Here is a 17,631-nt window from a genome sequence, read left to right as displayed (position 1 = left end):
TTCCATGAGCTGCTGTTATCCTAAGTATGATGAAGGCAGTCATCCATCAGATTTGCCCCATGTGCATAAGGGAGGACTGTCAAAAATCTAATTTTATCTCCAACTCCGTAAACAGCCAAGTGGCATCATTTATTATTTCACATAAATCAGTCCTGAGACCAAATCCTCCTTTAAATGTGTCCTTCAATCTCTTCTAACACTACTTAAAAATTCTCAGTAGCTTGAAAGCATTCTATGGACTCTGCACTGGGGGAGATAAAGAGGGGCCAGAGAATGAAAGAAGAGGAGAAAGCTCAGGAAAGAAAAGGAGACCCCTCTTCAGCACAACTGTGTGACGGTGGCTTTGTGCACATGAGCCAGATATAGGGAAGAAAAAAATCAAGTCACCGGCAGCCTGTTCCCAAGGCCTGATGCCCTTTTCTATTCTCATTGAAAATGTCCTTTGGAAAATAAGAAATGGTAGCTCTGCCATAGACACCATTAGGAAAACTCGTACAGGAATTTTACTCTCTAGTGATACTGAGAATAGCCTGTATCCATGGGTACTTCATAGATGTTAGTGAGAGAACAGTGTACTGATGAAGATTGATACTAAATGGGCCATATGCTTCCTGAAGCTCTAATGGAAATAACGTTGTATTTAGTATAATGACAATATAGAAAATCCACTTCCTTCTCCCAACCACGTTTTTACTAATATAATATTATAATATGATTCGCTCTTGTTCATCTTATTTTTTTTATAGTTAAAATTTTAATTTCGTGTTTAAGTGTAATTTGAATACTGCCTAGAGCCCTCCAGAGGCAAGGTGTGATGTCAATTCTGCAGAATGATATAATTGTAATTTTCACGTGGTATCGGATGGCAACTAGGGACTGACAATCAGGCATGACTAGGAACCTTTCCGGACTTACCGGTGGGTTGAAAAGCTCCAGTAAGAACAAATGAGAGACCGATAAAAGTAAATGTTTCTCTCCTTCCAAATTCAGTTTCCAGAGTGGAAAATCAACTTGTTATCTTTTCTCGCCATACGCTATAGGATGAAAATCTGGTCTTTTAAAAATATTTAGGAGCAAACAGTCTGATTCCTTCTTTCTATTCAACCATGGGCTGAATTTCTGGGTAGGTAAGTCAACTGTGAAACTTAATCCTTTCTTGTCTGATTTTGGCTGCTATGCTCAGGAACAGATTATATTCTTGTTGTTTTGCTGGTTTGTCTTTCCCAGTCCAGTGAATTCTCCTCTCTAACTTCAGTCCAGAGTTAATTCAACATTCCCAGAATTTGACATCCTTGGATGAGATCAGAAATGGCAAACATCTCTGACGTCTAGGTGCTCATTTGATTATAGGTGTTTACCTGTTGGGTTTTGGTTCTGTTATAAATTGATGCTGGTTTTCAAAATGAAAAAATAAAAGCCCAAGGAAACGTCAGTGACATAAAAATCAATTACTCCCACAAATGTTGACTGCCTAGTATGTACCAGGTCCAATGCTGTGCAATGAGGCTACATAGAGGAGTAACACAACCTCTGGCTCCAGGGAGCTTCCCGTTGAATAGGGAACCCAGAGAAGTGAAGAGCAGTTACCCCACAGTACCTACCACATCAGCCAGGGTTGTTGGCTGAGTAGAAAACTGGCTCCCTTTGTGGATGCTGGAGCTGGGTTCTATGGGTTCAAATCCTGGTTGTATTGCTTAGTATTTCTGTGATCTTGGGCATGTGACTTAATTTCCTTAGTATCTTCACCTGTAAAATGGGATATTCATAGTTTCAATTTCAGCATGGATTAAATGGGTTGCTGGATGCTTAGGACACAGTCACTGCTCAGAAAATCTTATGTGTTCTGCAAAATGATCATCTTTATACTCAGGGCACTCTGGGAGATGGAAGGATGTGAGCATATCTTTGTTGAGGTTTCGCAGAAGAGGTGATATCTGAGTAGGGCCTTGAGGATGAGTAGGAGTTCACAAGAGGGGTAAGGAAGAGCATTCTAGGCAGAGGATATGGCACATGCACAGTAGTGGGAAGCAACCTGGCATGTTTGGGAACTGCAGCTCCCACAGGATTCAGCACTGACTAAGTGGGTATTCCATGCCAGGTCAGCTTCCAGGTACTGGGGAGTTGGAGGGGAAAACAGACCCTGGCACCACTGTTGTGGCACCTCACTCTAGTAGGGAGACGATCGGTCAGCAAGTCAGCACAGACACTCACAGGCTCATTCTTAGCATGTTCCTTCAAGGAGCCCCTTATGATAAAGCAGGGAGGCAGAGAAGCTTATTGAGTAATAGAGTTCTCCAATATTCTCTTGCTGAGTGACAAGTGTGTTGGGGTTCAGCGGGGACGGGCGTGGGTGGGTGATGGTGTTGAGGGGGAGTGATGGGTGATGAGGTCAGGGAGGGAAGAGAGCCCTCGATGGTGAAGGGCCTTCCTTGTGCAAAGATGTTTGCACTCAGCTGTAGCTCAGTGACCTCCAGACTTCAATCTTTCACACCATTTCCTGTCTTTGCAGACATCACAAACTTCCAGTGCAACTATTTATTTAAATTTCCTATTAAAATAAACTTACCTTCTAATATAAATGTATCTATTTTTCAAGACGGAGAACCGCAGTCCAGCGTCCCAGTGGAAGGTCAGGATTCCCTGTCCTGAATTCTGTGATTGTAAATGCGTAAGCAGTCAGATGAACAAATCCCTTGTCGCAGCTTCCAGAACCATCCGTGGGGGCATCATTGTGGAAGGTAGCAGGGAGATTCACGGAAGGCGGGGGCCAGCGACACACCCAGGGTGCTGTGGCAGCTGTGCGGGGGGACAACGGCAGTGCCCACAAAGGAAGGGTCTGGGGATGAAGTGGGACGGACCGAAGCCGGAGATGTTTTGGACCGATAGGCTGAGGGATGAGGGAGAGGAGGAACCAGGGGACATCCAGATTTTCCAGAATGTCACAAGGTGAACATTTCCCTGTTGCTGCCATCGGGGTTTTCTGAAAAAATATTACTGACATCTGGGTTAAGTGACACACTTTGGGAGTTGAGGGTGTTAGACCTGGAGCTACCCTTCCATTCAAGGAGTAGTAAACTTATCTCCCCTGGAGCCAAAATACTTGCACTGGGGGAGAGAGACCTCCCAGGCCCTCTTACTAAGGGAATTCTTTGCATGGCAAAGGATTGTAAAGCCCCAGGAAGTGAGGGGGGCGGCGTGTAACCTGTTCAGAAACCCCCGGATTCATAAGTTTGGGTTTTCTCTCCTGCGGTGCAGGCCCCCCACAGAGTAGGGTCATGCCTGGCTCTCATCGGGTCCTGTGGGTGATAACTCTGCTCCAGAAACCTCATGTTTGCTTTCAGGACAGAAGCGTGTAACTATAGATATTAAAAACTTACCAGGTGGCTGGTGATAGAACTCCCATAACCTCCAAGGTGTAGACCTTCAGAGGTTTAAAAGTAAGTGCCCATCACGAGCTCATTTGACCTTCTGGAAAGTTCAGAGTCAGCAGAGCAGCTGGAATTCTCTATTACAACTGAGGCTCTGGAAAGTGAAAAGGTTTACTTGAGATTTGCTAGTAAACAGCAAAGGTGGTTGCCACTGGGCTGGTGGGTGCTCAGCCAAGGCCATGCACCCCCCAGAGTACATCTGGCAGTGTCTGGGGACATTTTTGGTTGTCGCAGCTGGGGTTGGGGGTCATGCTAGTGACATCCAGTTGGTGGAGACCAGGAACATTGCTAAACATCTTCAATGCCAAGGACCCCCTTCCCAACATAACTCCTCTGGCCCTGAATGTCAATGGTGCCAAGATTGAAACCCCTCCTGCTCTGGGGCTGGCCTGCCCACAGGTCCTACATTCCTGTCACTCTCTTATGCCTTTGCCTTACTCTGCACCAGCCTCCTCTCATCCGCACCTCCATTCTGAATCCATTAAAAGGGAAAACCAGCCTGTCAATCATGGCCTACTGAAAGTTCCCGTGGCTATGAATGTAGCCTTTCTCAAGTTTCCTTCAGTGCATAAATAGTCCCTGCCTTTATTATAATGTTCTGCAGGATAATGTCTAACTCTGTTTTAACTGAGAGCAGCATATTTGTGTGTGTTTTCTCCAGGAGCCTATTATAATGAAATAAAGAGGCAGCGAAGCTTGCTGGGTAAACCAGCAGGCTGTAGGCTGCTGGCCCCTTCAGGAGAGTTTCCAGGAAGGCAGGTTCTCACATCTCTTGCTTCTCCTTACTGCCATTTGCAGCCGACTTTCTTTCTTTTCAAAATATTTTTATTGCGATGTCTTCACACACCACACAGTCCATCCAAAGTATATAATCAGTGGCTCACAATATCATCATGTAGTCGCGTATGTATCACCAAGAACATTTTTAGAACATTTGTATCACTCCAGAAAAGGAAATAAAAAGAAAAACCTATGCGTCCCATACCCTTTACCCCTCCCTCTCATTGACCATTAGAATTCCAATATACCCAATTTTTTTATCCCTCATCTAGCCTTATTTATATATTTTTGTCCTTTATTTTTTTACCCATCTGTCCATACCTTGGATAAAGGGAGCATCAGCCACGAGGTTTTCACAATCACACAGTCACATTGTAAAAGCTATATAGTTATACAATCGTCTTCAAGAATCAAGGCTTACTGGAACACAGTTCAACAGTTTCAGATATTACCCTCCAGCCACTCCAATATACCATAACTTAAAAAGGGGTATCTATGTAATGCATATATCCTCCAGGATAACCTCTCGACTCTGTTTGAAATCTCTCAGCCCTTGAAATTTTGTGTTGTCTCATTTGTCTCTTCCCCCTTTTTTTTTTTTTTTTATAAATTTTTTTTTATTAATTAAAAAAAGAATTAACAAAACAATTAGAAATCATTCCAATCTACATGTACAATCAGTAATTCTTAATAACATCACATAGTTGCATATTCATCATTTCTTAGTACATTTGCATCGATTTAGAAAAAGAAATAAAAAGACAACAGAATAAGAATTAAAACAATAATAGAAAGAAAAAAAAACAAAAAAAACAAAAACAAAAAACCTATACCTCACATGCAGCTTCATTCAGTGTTTTAACATAATTGCATTACAATTGGGTAGTATTGTGCTGTCCATTTCTGAGTTTTTATATCCAGTCCCGTTGTACAGTCTGTATCCCTTCATCTCCAATTATCCCTTCTCTTTTTTTTTATTTTTTTTTAATTAACGGAAAAAAAGAAATTAACCCAACATTTAGAGATCATACCATTCTACACATGCAATCATTAATTCTTAACATCATCACATAGATGCATGATCATCATTTCTTAGTACATTTGCATTGGTTTAGAAGAACTAGCAACATAACCGAAAAAGATATAGAATGTTAATATAGAGAAAAAAATAAAAGTAATAATAGTAAAATCAAAACAAAACAAAACAAAACAAAACAAAAACCTATAGCTCAGATGCAGCTTCATTCAGTGTTTTAACATGATTACTTTACAATTAGGTATTATTGTGCTGTCCATTTTTGAGTTTTTATATCTAGTCCTGTTGCACAGTCTGTATCCCTTCAGCTTCAATTACCCATTGTCTTACCCTGTTTCTAACTCCTGCTGAACTCTATTACCAATGACATATTTCAAGTTTATTCTCGAATGTCCGTTCACATCAGTGGGACCATACAGTATTTGTCCTTTAGTTTTTGGCTGGATTCACTCAGCATAATATTCTCTAGGTCCATCCATGTTATTACATGGTTCATAAGTTTATCTTGTCTTAAAGCTGCATAATATTCCATCGTATGTATATACCACAGTTTGTTTAGCCACTCTTCTGTTGATGGAGATTTTGGCTGTTTCCATCTCTTTGCAATTGTAAATAATGCTGCTATAAACATTGGTGTGCAAATGTCCGTTTGTGTCTTTGCCCTTAAGTCCTTTGGGTAGATACCTAGCAATGGTATTGCTGGGTCGTATGGCAATTCTATATTCAGCTTTTTGAGGAACCGCCAAACTGCCTTCCACAATGGTTGCACCCTTTGACATTCCCACCAACAGTGGATAAGTGTGCCTCTTTCTCCGCATCCTCTCCAGCACTTGTCATTTTCTGTTTTGTTGATAATGGCCATTCTGGTGGGTGTGAGATGATATCTCATTGTGGTTTTGATTTGCATTTCTCTAATGGCCAGGGACATTGAGCATTTCTTCATGTGCCTCTTGGCCATCCGTATTTCCTCTTCTGAGAGGTGTCTGTTCAAGTCTTTTTCCCATTTTGTAATTGGGTTGGCTGTCTTTTTGTTGTTGAGATGAACAATCTCTTTATAAATTCTGGATACTAGACCTTTATCTGATATATCATTTCCAAATATTGTCTCCCATTGTGAAGGCTGTCTTTCTACTTTCTTGATGAAGTTCTTTGATGCACAAAAGTGTTTAATTTTGAGGAGTTCCCATTTATTTATTTCCTTCTTCAGTCCTCTTGCTTTAGGTTTAAGGTCCATAAAACCGCCTCCAATTGTAAGATCTTTAAGATATCTCCCAACATTTTCCTCTAACTGTTTTATAGTCTTAGACCTAATGTTTAGATCTTTGATCCATTTTGAGTTAACTTTTGTATAGGGTGTGAGAGATGGGTCTTCTTTCATTCTTTTGCATATGGATATCCAGTTCTCTAGGCACCATTTATTGAAGAGACTGCTCTGTCCCAGGTGAGTTGGCTTGACTGCCTTATCAAAGATCAAATGTCCATAGATGAGAGGGTCTATATCTGAGCACTCTATTCGATTCCATTGGTCGATATATCTATCTTTATGCCAATACCATGCTGTTTTGACCACTGTGGCTTCATAATATGCCTTAAAGTCAGGCAGCGCGAGACCTCCAGCTTCGTTTATTTTCCTCAAGATGTTTTTAGCAATTCGGGGCACCCTGCCCTTCCAGATAAATTTGCTTATTGGTTTTTCTATTTCTGAAAAATAAGTTGTTGGGATTTTGATTGGTATTGCATTGAATCTGTAAATCAATTTAGGTAGGATTGACATTTTAACTATATTTAGTCTTCCAATCCATGAACACGGTATGCCCTTCCATCTATTTAGGTCTTCTGTGATTTCTTTTAGCAGTTTTTTGTAGTTTTCTTTATATAGGTTTTTTGTCTCTTTAGTTAAATTTATTCCTAGGTATTTTATTCTTTTAGTTGCAATTGTAAATGGGATTCGTTTCTTGATTTCCCCCTCAGCTTGTTCATTACTAGTGTATAGAAATGCTACAGATTTTTGAATGTTGATCTTGTAACCTGCTACTTTGCTGTACTCATTTATTAGCTCTAGTAGTTTTGTTGTGGATTTTTCCGGGTTTTTGATGTATAGTATCATATCGTCTGCAAACAGTGATAGTTTTACTTCTTCCTTTCCAATTTTGATGCCTTGTATTTCTTTTTCTTGTCTAATTGCTCTGGCTAGAACCTCCAACACAATGTTGAATAATAGTGGTGATAGTGGACATCCTTGTCTTGTTCCTGATCTTAGGGGGAAAGTTTTCAATTTTTCCCCATTGAGGATGATATTAGCTGTGGGTTTTTCATATATTCCCTCTATCATTTTAAGGAAGTTCCCTTGTATTCCTATCTTTTGAAGTGTTTTCAACAGGAAAGGATGTTGAATCTTGTCGAATGCCTTCTCTGCATCAATTGAGATGATCATGTGATTTTTCTGCTTTGATTTGTTGATATGGTGTATTACATTAATTGATTTTCTTATGTTGAACCATCCTTGCATACCTGGGATGAATCCTACTTGGTCATGATGTATAATTCTTTTAATGTGTTGTTGGATACGATTTGCTAGAATTTTATTGAGGATTTTTGCATCTGTATTCATTAGAGAGATTGGTCTGTAGTTTTCTTTTTTTGTAATATCTTTGCCTGGTTTTGGTATGAGAGTGATGTTGGCTTCATAGAATGAATTAGATAGTTTTCCCTCCACTTCGATTTTTTTGAAGAGTTTGAAGAGAATTGGTACTAATTCTTTCTGGAACGTTTGGTAGAATTCACATGTGAAGCCATCTGGTCCTGGACTTTTCTTTTTAGGAAGCTTTTGAATGACTAATTCAATTTCTTTACTTGTGATTGGTTTGTTGAGGTCATCTATGTCTTCTTGAGTCAAAGTTGGTTGTTCATGTCTTTCCAGGAACCCATCCATTTCATCTAAATTGTTGTATTTATTAGCGTAAAGTTGTTCATAGTATCCTGTTATTACCTCCTTTATTTCTGTGAGGTCAGTAGTTATGTCTCCTCTTCCATTTCTGATCTTATTTATTTGCATCCTCTCTCTTCTTCTTTTTGTCAATCTTGCTAAGGGCCCATCAATCTTATTGATTTTCTCATAGAACCAACTTCTGGCCTTATTGATTTTCTCTATTGTTTTCATGTTTTCAATTTCATTTATTTCTGCTCTAATCTTTGTTATTTCTTTCCTTTTGCTTGCTTTGGGGTTAGCTTGCTGTTCTTTCTCCAGTTCTTCCAAATGGATAGTTAATTCCTGAATTTTTGCCTTTTCTTCTTTTCTGATATAGGCATTTAGAGCAATAAATTTCCCTCTTAGCACTGCCTTTGCTGCATCCCATAAGTTTTGATATGTTGTGTTTTCATTTTCATTCGCCTCGAGGTATTTGCTAATTTCTCTTGCAATTTCTTCTTTGACCCAGTCGTTGTTTAGGAGTGTGTTGTTGAGCCTCCACGTATTTGTGAATTTTCTGGCACTCTGCCTATTATTGATTTCCAACATCATTCCTTTATGGTCCGAGAAAGTGTTGTGTAAGATTTCAATCTTTTTAAATTTGTTAAGACTTGCTTTGTGACCCAGCATATGGTCTATCTTTGAGAATGATCCATGAGCACTTGAGAAAAAGGTGTATCCTGCTGTTGTGGGATGTAATGTCCTATAAATGTCTATTAAGTCTAGTTCATTTATAGTAATATTCAGATTCTCTATTTCTTTGTTGATCCTCTGTCTAGATGTTCTGTCCCTTGATGAGAGTGGTGAGTTGAAGTCTCCAACTATTATGGTATATGAGTCTATTTCCCTTTTCAGTGTTTGCAGTATATTCCTCACGTATTTTGGGGCATTCTGATTCGGTGCGTAAATATTTATGATTGTTATGTCTTCTTGTTTAATTGTTCCTTTTATTAGTATATAGTGTCCTTCTTTGTCTCTTTTAACTGTTTTACATTTGAAGTCTAATTTGTTGGATATTAGTAGAGCTACTCCTGCTCTTTTCTGGTTGTTATTTGCATGAAATATCTTTTCCCAACCTTTCACTTTCAACCTATGTTTATCTTTGGGTCTAAGATGTGTTTCCTGTAGACAGCATATAGAAGGATCCTGTTTTTTAATCCATTCTGCCAATCTATGTCTTTTGATTGGGGAATTCAGTCCATTGACATTTAGTGTTATTACTGTTTGGATAATATTTTCCTCCAACATTTTGCCTTTTGTATTATATATATCATATCTGATTTTCCTTCTTTCTACACTCTTTTCCATATCTCTCTCTTCTGTCTTTTTGTATCTGACTCTAGTGCTCCCTTTAGTATTTCTTGCAGAGCTGGTCTCTTGGTCACAAATTCTTTCAGTGACTTTTTGTCTGAGAATGTTTTAATTTCTCCCTCATTTTTGAAGGATAATTTTGCTGGATATAGGAGTCTTGGTTGGCAGTTTTTCTCTTTTAGTATTTTAAATATATCATCCCACTGTCTTCTAGCTTCCATGGTTTCTGCTGAGAAATCTACACAAAGTCTTATTGGGTTTCCCTTGTATGTAATGGATTGTTTTTCTCTTGCTGCTTTCAAGATCTTCTCTTTCTCTTTGACCTCTGACATTCTAACTAGTAAGTGTCTTGGAGAACGCCTATTTGGGTCTAATCTCTTTGGGGTGCGCTGCACTTCTTGGATCTGTAATTTTAGGTCTTTCATAAGAGTTGGGAAATTTTCAGTGATAATTTCTTCCATTAGTTTTTCTCCTCCTTTTCCCTTCTCTTCTCCTTCTGGGACACCCACAACACGTATATTTGTGCGGTTCATATTGTCCTTGAGTTCCCTGATACCCTGTTCAAATTTTTCCATTCTTTTCCCTATAGTTTCTGTTTCTTTTTGGAATTCAGATGTTCCATCCTCCAAATCACTAATTCTATCTTCTGTCTCTTTAAATCTATCATTGTAGCTATCCATTATTTTTTCTATGTTTGCTACTTTATCCTTCACTTCCATAAGTTCTGCGATTTGTTTTTTCAGTTTTTCTATTTCTTCTTTATGTTCAGCCCATGTCCTCTTCATGTCCTCCCTCAATTTATCGATTTCATTTTTGAAGAGGTTTTCCATTTCTGTTCGTATATTCAGCATTAGTTGTCTCAGCTCTTGTGTCTCATTTGAGCTATTGGTTTGTTCCTTTGACTGAGCCATATTCTCAATCTTTTGAGCGTGGACAGTTATCTTCTGCTGCTGGCGTCTGGGCATTTATTCAGATTTCTCTTGGTGTTGGACCCAGCAAGGTTGTAATATTTTTCTGTGAAATCTCTGGGTTCTGTTTTTCTTATCCTGCCCAGTAGGTGGCGCTCGTGGCACACGTTTGTCTGCGGGTCCCACCAGTAAAAGGTGCTGTGGGACCTTTAACTTTGGAAAACTCTCACCGTCCTGGGGGTTTGCTAGCCGAAGCGGCTTGAGCCGGCCCAGGGTCCGAACGCAGGGAGGGTGTCCGAACGCAGGGAGGGTGTCCGAACGCAGGGAGGGTGTCCGAACGCAGGGAGGGTTGCTGGTCGCCCCAGCCAGGGAAAGAGCCCGTTCGAATTTCCTAGTCGGCCCTGGGCAACAAGCGTGGCGGGAGGGCGCCAGCGGCAGCCGCCCGCCCGAGAGAGTGCACGTTCCCCGGGAGTCACGGTTTGGAAGGGGCCTCCCCCACCCGTCACCGTTCTCCGCGGCCTGGGGGTTTCCGATCCAATTCTCTCAGTTGGTCCGGGGGCTGCGCGTGGTGTGGGCGCCAGTCGCCTTGGTTTCAGGGGACCGCCTCTCCAATTCTCCCAGCCGGCCCGGGAAGGGGGAAGGGAGTAACTCCGGCCGCTTGCCACCCCGCCCGGTAAGGCCCGCGCGCCTCGGCGATCTCACCCGAGCTGCTTCTCTCAGCCAGCCAGCCGTTCCAGGATGGGGTACGCTGTCTTTTTTATCTCTGTTGTGGCTTTGGGCACTTTCTGTATCGTTTCTACTCCCCTAGTAGGTGTCCTGGAGAAGAAACTAAGATCCGCGCGTCTTACTAAGCCGCCATCTTCCAGGAAGTCGAGCTCTTCCCCCTTTTGATCAAGGCTTTCTCAATCCCATAATGCTGGGTCCTGGCTCATCCCTGGGAGTCCTGTCCCACGTTGCCAGGGAGGTTTATAGCATTGGTGGGGAGGGCAGTGAGTTCACTCGCCGAGGTGGCTTAGAGAGAGAGGCCACATCTGAGCAACAAAAGAGGTTCTCTGGGGTGGGGGGTGACTCTTAGGCATAATTGTAAGCAGGCTTAGCTTCTCCTTCACAGGAATAAGCTTCCTAGGGGCGAGCCCTAAGATCGAGGACTCAGCCTATTGAATTGGTTGTCCCCACTACTTGTGAGAATATCAGGAATTCCCCAGATGCAGAAGTTTAATGTTTCTTGTTTTCTCCCCCATCTCCCAATTTTATTCTCTGCCCAAATTACTCTGGGATTGTTCTAGTTTGCTAACTGCCGGAATGCAATATACCAGAAATGGAATGGCTTTTAACAAGGGGAATTTAATGAGTTGCTAGTTTACAGTTCTAAGGCCGAGAAAATGTCCCAATTAAAACAAGTCTATAGAAATGTCCAATCAAAGGCATCCAGGTAAAAGATACCTTGGTTCAAGAAGGCCGATGAAGTTCAGGGTCTCTCTCTCAAGTGAGACGGCACATGGCGAACACAGTCAGGGCTTCTCTCTCGGCTGGAAGGGCACATGGCGAATACGGCATCATCTGCTAGCTTTCTCTCCTGGCTTCCTATTTCGTGAAGCTCCCCGGGAGGCATGTTCCTTCTTCATCTCCAAAGGTCACTGGCTGGTGGACTCTCTGCTTTGTAGTGTTGCTCTCTCTGAATCTCTCTGAATCTCCAAAATATTTCCTCTTTTATAGGACTCCAGTAAACCAATCAAGACCCACTCAAATGGGTGGAGACATGTCATCCCCTAATCCAGTTTAACAACCATTCTTGACTAAATCACATCAACCAGGGAGATGATCTCATTACAGTTTCAAACATACAGTATTGAATAGAGACTATTCTACCTTTAAGAAATGGGATTTATATTAAAACATGGCTTTTCTTAGGGGGCATACTTCCTTTCAAACCAGCACAGGGATGTATCAGGACATTACACTAACCTGGACAAACTAACACGATCTCACTTCCTATTCAAGAGTCCTTGTAATTATAGTGTTCAAATAAACTCAAAGTTAAAGCAGATAATGCACTACCCAAAATATAAATTTTGTACCAAATAAACATCTGTCCCTTTGGTCTTACACAGAAGTTGAAGTTTTACACATATGGACCATATTATTTTTTATTTACCTTAGTCTTATCCAGATCAGCTTTACTCATCTCTCTACTCAATGTTGGATCACTTTTTCAACCTTTTAAACAGTTCCTGTATCAGATACTGCTGGCTTTTCATGACTTTTAACTCTGAGTCTCAGGTGTCACATAAATACCTGTAGTTCTGGGAATAACCAGGTGATATACAAACAACTCAGTGTCTCAGAATTTAGATATAACAGTTACAACCCCTGAATACACATGACTGCTGTAAGAGCTTACTATCTAGGGCCCTTACAATAGGCCCAACCTGATAACCCATGCTTTCGACTTCAATTCACCAAGTTTCTACATTATAGTTAGTCCATATGAGTGAGGCATGATAATATTTGACTTTTTGTTTCTGCCATTTCATTCAAAATACAATCCTTAAGGTTCATTTCCCTAGTTGCATGCCTCATAATTTCATTCCTTCTTTCGGCCACTCAGTAGTTGGTTGCATATATACACCACAGTTCCCCCTTCCGTTCCTCAGTCGTTGTACCCTAGGCCACCTCCATCCATTATGAATCGCAAACACTGCCGCCATAAACACCAGTGTGCAAATATTCATTCGAGTCCCCACTCTCAGTTCCTCCAGGTATATACCTAGCAACAGGGTTTCAGGATCTTATGGCAACCCCACCCCCAGCCTCCTGTGGAGCCATGCACTGCCCTCCAAGGGGCTGCACCTCTCAACTTCCCTACCAACAGTGAATAGAACATTTTCTCTAGCACTTTTATCCCTCTGTTCTTTTTTTTTTTTTATTTTTTTATTATTATTATTATTTTTGCATGGGCAGGCACAAGGAATCAAACATGGGTCTCTGGCATGGTATTCAAGAACTCTGCCTGCTGAGCCACCATGGCCTGCCCTCTCTGTTCATTTTTAAACCATTTTATTTACACATCATATAATCCAACCTAAGTAAAAAATCAGTGGTTCCTGGTATAATCACATAGCCATGCCTTTGCCACCAAAATCTATATGAAGACATTTCCTTTTCTTCTCATGGCCAACTTTCTGATTGGGAAAGTGTTGGGGCTCTCATGTGCTTTTCCCTGAAGCATCCGCAGCCCTGGGACCCTCTCCTGGGCGGACCACCCACTGATGGCACGAACTGAGCTGGGCACCGCTTGGCTCAGACACTTGACTGCCCAGCTGTGTGTGTGAAATGCACTGATTTAATTTTTTTGAGAGCTGAGAACTCTAAACTGATGGATGGAAGTGGATTCCTGGATGATGGGCTCAACAAGAACAAGTGGCTTTGTCTGGTCAGTGAAGGTTATTTGGTTTCATTCCTGGCCTCAGCTTCTCTCTGGGTCTTATCGGAAACCTTCTGCTATAGTTTTATTTGTTGGCTTAAGTTTTTTCCCTTTTTGGTTATGTTTATTTCCCTGTATGTTTTGAGGTTTGGAGCAAGGAGATTGTGCTAAACGATGGCTTGGAACCCTCAGTAGTAGTGAAATCAGGTCTCAGGTCTGGGACAAATTTGCCATATGCCCGAGATGGCCTCCTATCCTTGTCTACTAGCTCATGTCTCAGTTTCCCTCATGGAGCTGAGCCACTTTTCATCAACAGCTCAAGAAGATACCACAGTGACGTCTTAAGCTTCTTAGGAGAGAAAACACCTCTTCCAGACCAGCCATAATATAGAGGGGAAAGGAGGGATTGAGGAAGGATGAGAATCAGAGGGGGCAGCAAGGAATGGACAGTGGAGGGTGGTAGCAGTCACTGTGAGCAGTCCCCTTTTCAGTGGATGATCCATGCATCCTAGCTCACCTCCAATTGCCAACACATTGGTGTGGCAACTCAAGGGTGACAGGTCCAAGGTTTTTGCAAAACTATTGACCTTTGTGTTGGCAATTGGAGGTCTGGATAACTTGTTCTCCAGGATTAGGTGATGACATGTCTCCACCCATTTGGGTGGGTCTTGATAAGTTTCTGGCATCCTGTAAAAGAGAGAACATTTTGGAGAATGAAAGCGATTCAGAGAGAGTAGAGAAGAACAACATAGCCACAAGAAGCAGAGTCTACCAGCCAGCAACCTTTGGAGTTGAAGAAGGAAAATGCCTCCCTGGGAGCTTCATGAAACAGGAAGCCAGGAGAAGAAGCTAGCAGATGACGCTGTGTTCGCCATGAGTCCTTCCAGATGAGAGAGGAACACTGACCGTGTTCACCATGTGCCTTTCCAGATGAGAAAGAAACTCTGTGTTCACCGTGTGCCCTTGAGAGAGAAACCCTGAACTTCATCAGCCTTCATGAACCAAGGTATCTTTCCCTGGATACCTTTGATTGGAGATTTCTATAGACTTGTTTTAATTGGGACATTTTCTCGGCCTTAGAACTGTAAACTGGCAACTTATTAAATTCCCCCTTTTTAAAAAAGCCATTCTGTTTCTGGTATATTGCATTCCGGCAGCTAGCAAACTAGAACATATACTAAGCTTTTGATTCATACAGTAAAAGGGGAAAGGGTGAAGGACAAAATGGGTCTGTTTCTCTTAAGAAGCTTTCCTGGGAGCTCATCCAGCAGCTGTCAACATCTCACTGGTCAGAACCGTGTCATGGGCCACCTCACTCTGCAGGGAAAGAGTATTCTTTTCCTTTCCTAGGGCTGCTGTAATAGAGTACACAAGCTGGGTGAGTTAAGACAATAGAAATTTATTCTCACACTTCTAGAGGCTCCCTCTGAAGGCTCAAGGAAAGGATCCTTCCTTGCCTCTTCCTAGCTTCCGGGGCTTACCTGCAGTCTTTGGAATTCCTTGGTTTGTGGCAACTGAACCCCATCTCTTTGCATAGCCATCGTCCCTCTGCATCCTTCTATGCCTGTGTCCAAATGTCCCTCTTCCTCAAAGGACAGCAGTTACTTTGGATTATTGCCCACCCTAGTCCAGTGTGGCTTCATCTTAACTGATTATATCTGCAAAGACCTTATTTCCAAATAGGTCACATTCATAGGCATTGGGGTTAGGACTTGAACATGTCTTTTTTTGAGACACAATTAGACCCAGAAGAGTTAGGAAATGTATTTGTTTTTTAAGGTGGCATATCATGCGGTTCTTTCTACCCCAATCCCAATATGGTTCTGTTAAAGGAGAAGGGGGCAAAGACTGTTGGCTAGCACTACACAAAGTGGCAGCTGAACTGCATCTCCGTCTGGGAAACCTTCTTTGACCTCTCCCAAACCAAGTTAGCTTCCCCTCTTAGGAGCCCTCAACACATTCTGATCTTTCCAGCATGAATGCTGCATTGCAGCTGCCTGTTTACTTGTCTGAATCCTCATAGGGGACAGGGAACTCTGTTTTGGTCATCTCTCTGGCACCTAACCCCTGGGGCTACACTTCGGTGAATGTTGCTTGTCTCTAACTTTAAATATCAGAGAACCTAGATTTTCAGATTGGCTAAGGTGTAAGGGAATTTATTTTCTTGCCAAACAAGGAGTCCAGAGATGGGTCAACTCTGGGCTCAGAAAGTCCAAGCCTGGGCTTTGCTTGTGTCTTCTACCACATGATAGCTTCAGTCTCAGATGAACTGCAAGATGGTGGCCTCTGTTCCAGACAGCTATTTTCCAGAGGAATTATTCCCCAGATTTCCCCTGCAGTGTCAGGATTGGGTCACGTGTCCTCTGTCAGCCAGTCACTGGCAAGGCCTGGCTTAGGGGTGGTAGGCTGTTGAATATGCAGCCCACATGGTCCTTCACTGTGTGAATGAACATACCAAGGGACAATGCCCTGCCCACAGGGCAGGCAGGATTGTGTGACTTTGAAAGGCCCAAAAGTCCAGTTCAAGGCTCTAGAGGCATTTTGCCAGATCATGAGAACCAGGGGAGACTCCTGATGACCGCTTCTTCACGCCAGCTCTCCTGAAGGTCAGCTGAGGGGACAACGTGGTGTTCTTTCTTGGCAGGAACCAGCATTATTTTCTTGTAGAGTTACAAGTTCCTGAGCTGGAAGTGTCTCCAGGCGACTCCGAGGTCAAGACTGTGGGTGAACAGGTTCTGAGGGCCTGAACGTATGTGGCCATGTCTGGAGGCAGGTCAGGGGACAGACCGCTGCCCTCATTAACTCAGGATTTTGGCTCTGATTGGTGAGCAAAGGAAGGGGCATGAGGGGAATGGAGTTGGCCAGTGACTTGAAAGCTAAGAAATTGTGGGGTAAGATCAATCTTTATTTAGATCAATCCCCGCAGGCATAAAGAAGGTGGAAGTGGTGTTTCTACTTCCAAAATAAGGGTAGGATGAATAAATCCCCTTCAGGAGCACTTACCCATTGACCTCCTATTACTTCTCCACCTGAACCCTTCCAGCTGCCAGGGGGACTCACAGTTACTTAAGATGCGCTTGGCTTTCCTCTGGACAGAACAGTTTCCTTCTTCATCTGGGCCCTCCTTGTTTTGGATGAAAAATTAAGGAAATAATGATTGTAATAGGTTAATTTTACCAAGCAGTTATTATGTGGTAAGGACCCTCTATGGGGACTATCGCATTCCAATCTTGACCTTCAACCTTGGAGATGTATAGTATTATCATCTCCCATTCACAGTTGAGACTCAAAAAGAGCAGAGCCACCAGCCCCAAGTCAGAGCTGGGACACAATAGGGTCAGGACTGGATCCCAGGCCTCACTGATTCCAAAGCCTGAGCTCATAACCACCTGGTCATGCCTCTTGAAATCAAATTGCCACTGTCTTGCCATCTCTCCAGCATGTCCAAAAGGTAATGTCTTAGTGGCTGAAAACTGGGATAGTTTTTCCCACTGGCATCCTTCAAGTTTCCTAAATGTATGCCTTTCTCATGAGGTATACAGCACAATTTTTAATGTGAGTATTAGTCAGGGTTCTCTAGAGAAACAGAACCAACAGGAGATACCCATAAATAAGAGATTTATGAAGGTGTGTTGTGGAGCCGTGGGAATGGAAGAGTCCAAAATTCATAGGGTGGGCTTTGAAGCTGGCAACTCCAATGAAGGGTCCACAAGAGAGGTTCGCTGGCTGAAGAAACACTGAAAATTTCTCTTCTTCCTTAACAGTCTTCAGCAGAT

This window comes from Tamandua tetradactyla, chromosome 1, assembly GCF_023851605.1.
Source record: "Tamandua tetradactyla isolate mTamTet1 chromosome 1, mTamTet1.pri, whole genome shotgun sequence".
Taxonomy (NCBI): domain Eukaryota; kingdom Metazoa; phylum Chordata; class Mammalia; order Pilosa; family Myrmecophagidae; genus Tamandua; species Tamandua tetradactyla.
This window is presented reverse-complemented; position numbering follows the sequence as displayed.